Source organism: Oncorhynchus mykiss, chromosome 12, assembly GCF_013265735.2.
Source record: "Oncorhynchus mykiss isolate Arlee chromosome 12, USDA_OmykA_1.1, whole genome shotgun sequence".
In the NCBI taxonomy this organism is placed as follows: Eukaryota; Metazoa; Chordata; class Actinopteri; order Salmoniformes; family Salmonidae; genus Oncorhynchus; species Oncorhynchus mykiss.
The window spans coordinates 19,826,155-19,832,154 of record NC_048576.1 but is presented as its reverse complement, the minus strand read 5'-3'; positions in this window follow the sequence as shown (position 1 = coordinate 19,832,154).

Below are 6,000 nucleotides of genomic sequence, written 5' to 3'. Positions count from 1 at the left end.
AGGGGTGGAGGATATACCAGGGTATTCAGGTGAAGGGCAGAGGCCAGGGGTGGAGGATGTATCGGGGTCTTCAGGTGAAGGGCAGAGGCCAGGGGTGGAGGATGTACCAGGGTCTTCAGGTGAAGGGCAGAGGCCAGGGGTGGAGGATGTACCGGGGTCTTCAGGTGAAGGGCAGAGGCCAGGGGTGGAGGATGTACCGGGGTCTTCAGGTGAAGGGCAGAGGCCAGGGGTGGAGGATGTACCGGGGTCTTCAGGTGAAGGGCAGAGGCCAGGGGTGGAGGATGTACCGGGGTCTTCAGGTGAAGGGCAGAGGCCAGGGGTGGATGATGTACCGGGGTCTTCAGGTGAAGGGCAGAGGCCAGGGGTGGAGGATGTACCGGGGTCTTCAGGTGAAGAGCAGAGGCCAGGGGTGGAGGATGTACCAGGGTCTTCAGGTGAAGGACAGAGGCCAGGGGTGAAGGATATACCAGGGTCTTCAGGTGAAGGGCAGAGGCCAGGGGTGGAGGATATACCAGGGTCTTCAGGTGAAGGGCAGAGGCCAGGGGTGGAGGATATACCAGGGTATTCAGGTGAAGGGCAGAGGCCAGGGGTGGAGGATGTATCGGGGTCTTCAGGTGAAGGGCAGAGGCCAGGGGTGGAGGATGTACCAGGGTCTTCAGGTGAAGGGCAGAGGCCAGGGGTGGAGGATGTACCGGGGTCTTCAGGTGAAGGGCAGAGGCCAGGGGTGGAGGATGTACCGGGGTCTTCAGGTGAAGGGCAGAGGCCAGGGGTGGAGGATGTACCGGGGTCTTCAGGTGAAGGGCAGAGGCCAGGGGTGGAGGATGTACCGGGGTCTTCAGGTGAAGGGCAGAGGCCAGGGGTGGATGATGTACCGGGGTCTTCAGGTGAAGGGCAGAGGCCAGGGGTGGAGGATGTACCGGGGTCTTCAGGTGAAGAGCAGAGGCCAGGGGTGGAGGATGTACCAGGGTCTTCAGGTGAAGGACAGAGGCCAGGGGTGAAGGATATACCAGGGTCTTCAGGTGAAGGGCAGAGGCCAGGGGTGGAGGATATACCAGGGTCTTCAGGTGAAGGACAGAGGCCAGGGGTGGAGGATATACCAGGGTCTTCAGGTGAAGGGCAGAGGCCAGGGGTGGAGGATATACCAGGGTATTCAGGTGAAGGGCAGAGGCCAGGGGTGGAGGATGTATCGGGGTCTTCAGGTGAAGGGCAGAGGCCAGGGGTGGAGGATGTACCAGGGTCTTCAGGTGAAGGGCAGAGGCCAGGGGTGGAGGATGTACCGGGGTCTTCAGGTGAAGGGCAGAGGCCAGGGGTGGAGGATGTACCGGGGTCTTCAGGTGAAGGGCAGAGGCCAGGGGTGGATGATGTACCGGGGTCTTCAGGTGAAGGGCAGAGGCCAGGGGTGGAGGATGTACCGGGGTCTTCAGATGAAGGGCAGAGGCCAGGGGTGGAGGATGTACCAGGGTCTTCAGGTGAAGGGCAGAGGCCAGGGGTGGAGGATATACCAGGGTCTTCAGGTGAAGGGCAGAGGCCAGGGGTGGAGGATATACCAGGGTCTTCAGGTGAAGGGCAGAGGCCAGGGGTGGAGGATGTACCGGGGTCTTCAGGTGAAGGGCAGAGGCCAGGGGTGGAGGATGTACCGGGGTCTTCAGGTGAAGGGCAGAGGCCAGGGGTGGAGGATGTACCGGGGTCTTCAGGTGAAGGGCAGAGGCCAGGGGTGGAGGATATACCAGGGTCTTCAGGTGAAGGGCAGAGGCCAGGGGTGGAGGATGTACCGGGGTCTTCAGGTGAAGGGCAGAGGCCAGGGGTGGAGGATGTACCGGGGTCTTCAGGTGAAGGGCAGAGGCCAGGGGTGGAGGATGTACCGGGGTCTTCAGGTGAAGGGCAGAGGCCAGGGGTGGAGGATGTACCGGGGTCTTCAGGTGAAGGGCAGAGGCCAGGGGTGGAGGATGTACCGGGGTCTTCAGGTGAAGGGCAGAGGCCAGGGGTGGAGGATGTACCAGGGTCTTCAGGTGAAGGGCAGAGGCCAGGGGTGGAGGATGTACCGGGGTCTTCAGGTGAAGGGCAGAGGCCAGGGGTGGAGGATGTACCGGGGTCTTCAGGTGAAGGGCAGAGGCCAGGGGTGGAGGATGTACCAGGGTCTTCAGGTGAAGGGCAGAGGCCAGGGGTGGAGGATGTACCGGGGTCTTCAGGTGAAGGGCAGAGGCCAGGGGTGGAGGATGTACCGGGGTCTTCAGGTGAAGGGCAGAGGCCAGGGGTGGAGGATGTACCGGGGTCTTCAGGTGAAGGGCAGAGTCCAGGGGTGGAGGGTGCACCAGGGTCTTCAGGTGAAGGGCAGAGGCCAGGGGTTGAGGATGTACCAGGGTCTCAGGTGAAGGGCAGAGGCCAGGGGTGGAAGGTGCACCAGGGTCTTCAGGTGAAGGGCAGAGGCCAGGGGTGGAGGATGTACCGGGGTCTTCAGGTGAAGGGCAGAGGCCAGGGGTGGAGGATGTACCGGGGTCTTCAGGTGAAGGGCAGAGGCCAGGGGTGGAGGATGTACCGGGGTCTTCAGGTGAAGGGCAGAGGCCAGGGGTGGAGGATGTACCGGGGTCTTCAGGTGAAGGGCAGAGGCCAGGGGTGGAGGATGTACCAGGGTCTTCAGGTGAAGGGCAGAGGCCAGGGGTGGAGGATGTACCGGGGTCTTCAGGTGAAGGGCAGAGGCCAGGGGTGGAGGATGTACCGGGGTCTTCAGGTGAAGGGCAGAGGCCAGGGGTGGAGGATGTACCGGGGTCTTCAGGTGAAGGGCAGAGTCCAGGGGTGGAGGGTGCACCAGGGTCTTCAGGTGAAGGGCAGAGGCCAGGGGTTGAGGATGTACCAGGGTCTCAGGTGAAGGGCAGAGGCCAGGGCTGGAAGGTGCACCAGGGTCTTCAGGTGAAGGGCAGAGGCCAGGGGTGGAGGATGTACCGGGGTCTTCAGGTGAAGGGCAGAGGCCAGGGGTGGAGGATGTACCGGGGTCTTCAGGTGAAGGGCAGAGGCCAGGGGTGGAGGATGTACCGGGGTCTTCAGGTGAAGGACAGAGGCCAGGGGTGGAGGATGTACCGGGGTCTTCAGGTGAAGGGCAGAGGCCAGGGGTGGAGGATGTACCGGGGTCTTCAGGTGAAGGGCAGAGTCCAGGGGTGGAGGGTGCACCAGGGTCTTCAGGTGAAGGGCAGAGGCCAGGGGTTGAGGATGTACCAGGGTCTCAGGTGAAGGGCAGAGGCCAGGGGTGGAGGGTGCACCAGGGTCTTCAGGTGAAGGGCAGAGGCCAGGGGTGGAGGATGTACCAGGGTCTTCAGGTGAAGGGCAGAGGCCAGGGGTGGAGGATGTACCAGGGTCTTCAGGTGAAGGGCAGAGGCCAGGGGTGGAGGATATACCAGGGTCTTCAGGTGAAGGGCAGAGGCCAGGGGTTGAGGATGTACCAGGGTCTTCAGGTGAAGGGCAGAGGCCAGGGCTGGAGGATATACCAAGGTCTTCAGGTGAAGGGCAGAGGCCAGGGGTTGAGGATGTACCAGGGTCTCAGGTGAAGGGCAGAGGCCAGGGGTTGAGGATGTACCAGGGTCTCAGGTGAAGGGTGGAGGGTGCACCAGGGTCTTCAGGTGAAGGGCAGAGGCCAGGGGTTGAGGATGTACCAGGGTCTTCAGGTGAAGGGCAGAGGCCAGGGGTGGAGGATATACCAGGGTATTCAGGTGAAGGGCAGAGGCCAGGGGTTGAGGATGTACCAGGGTCTTCAGGTGAAGGGCAGAGGCCAAGGGTGGAGGTGGGTGGCACACCAAGCAGATAGCTTATCCATGTCATTGAGTGCCATGGGCTCTGGACTACTGGGGCCAGGTCTGTAGCAGGGGGACAGGAGAGAGGACACTGGCTCCTGAGGTACCTGCTGTGGGGGAGGGGGGGGATCTGATATTCTGAAAGCCTGTCTTCTCTCCTGGTACTTTAGCTACAGTATGGAGTGAACAGAGGACATACAGTGGGACAAAAAAAGTATTTAGTCAGCCACCAATTGTGCAAGTTCTCCCACTTAAAAAGATGAGAGAGGCCTGTAATTTTCATCATAGCTTGGGTACATTTGTCCAACCCTTGTGCGAGTTAGAGGGTTTTTGAGTTGGTGCATTGTATTTTGACTTTAGAACTAAAGTCCTCCTGTCCTCTAGCAGTCTTGTTTTCTTTCTAAAGCCTTCTGTGTGAGGGTGGACACCTCTCTCTCTCTCTTTCTTTCCCCCCTGTGGTAGTGTGGCAGAATATGAGGCTTTACTCTGAGATGGACAGTCATGGGAGGTTGCCAGGCCCCTAGAGGTATGGGGTAGTTGTTAAATCCCCCTCACTTCCCCGGAAAGGAGTACCAGTACCTCTATAATTCAGGGATATTTTTTTGAGGGGGGTAGCTATTTGGCCTGGGTTTGTCCGGTGTCTAGAAACCATTTTTTTGCTCTGAACAGGATTGGGGCTGCAGGTCTCCTTTCTGGCTTGTTGGTTGTGCTGGAGGTGGGCCGCATAGACGAGCTCTGATCCTGGATCGGCTCTTGGATCCTCTGATCCTGGGTAGATCCGTGAAGACCTCTACTCTGAATCTTGGGTGAGGGGTTATTGGGGAAGGGGGTCTTGAACAGCCTCTGTGTGTCAGTCGGAGCCCTAGACAATCCGCTGGAGAGTTTAGCTACTACAGGCTGTAAAAGGGCTATACTTGTCTCTTTCATGTCTCTAATGCTAGGAAGGGAAGGTCTCTCTTTCCTCCCACTGTCCTCCTTTGACTTTGGCTCACAAGCTGTGATTGTAGAACCTTAAGTATTAAGACAAATGTCACTGGGAGGAAAACAACTGTCAACCAACAAGAGTTAAGTTCCCCAGTTTCTGTGTTGGAGCTTGTGTGTTTCAGGAGACGGCTTCCTGAATTCTCCCCAAGCAGCTGATGGGTCGACTCCACAACTAATTGGAGCTGACCCCGCCCCCTCGTCAAGTTACAGCTGTATCCCATTAGACTCCTTCTCCAGTTATAAAAGCCAGTATTCTGTTGTTCAGTAGAGAGATCATTGCTGGGAGGTCATTGCAGAAAGATCATGGCTGAGAGATCATGGCTGAGAGATCATGGCTGAGAGATCATGGCTGAGAGATCATGGCTGAGAGATCATGGCTGAGAGAGGAGGCTGAGAGAGGAGGCTGATGGTCATATTATGTTTGTTGTTTCTGAGAGTGATACAGGCTCTCAGAAACAGCAGGGGGACAGGAGAGGCTCCATTGTACTGTGTTAATTTGTTGCATTATCAGAGAGCTTATTTGATGTCCTTTTGTTTCTTAGTTTTTGTGAAATTGTTTAATATTCTGTCTCATTTGTTCCCAGGGGGGAAGGGGAAGGCACCTAGGGAGTGTTTAGGCAAGAGGCCCGCGGGCATACATATACCCATAGTGTATTCACTGTCTAGGCACACTAGGTAAGACCTGGGCGGAACTCCCCCGGTATTTTGGTTAGGACACCAGGTGGTGCTAAATTAGGTAAGTAGTGGGTAGGCAGGTAAGGTAGCAGAGAGGGCTTTGATATTTACTTTCTTTGCTTTGGTTCCGTCCAGCCCCTTTCCCCCATATTACCTACCGTGTGACGGAATAAATTCCTTGTAAACGGTACCACTCTTTCTGCCTTTGTCATCCTTACTCGCATCTACAGTTTTTTTTTTTTTTTTTTCCAAAACCTACTGATTTTGATTTACAGTCCCATACCTCTTTCACTTCACGGAGAATTGAGTTGTAGCAGGGTGTTGTGTTCCCTCTTCATAGAGGCGTGCGTAACAACCGTCTCCCTCCAGCACTCGGATTTGGTATTTTTGGTGGACAGAGCATGTTGTGACGCTACAGAGCCTGCCTTCCTACTGACAACACTCTGAGGTGATGTATTGAAATGACACTCAGTTTTGTCTGTCTGCTTCTCTGAAGATTGTGCAGGTGTTAATTTAGGTGAATCAGAGGTCTTGGTTTTAGGACTTTTCTTATCTTGAG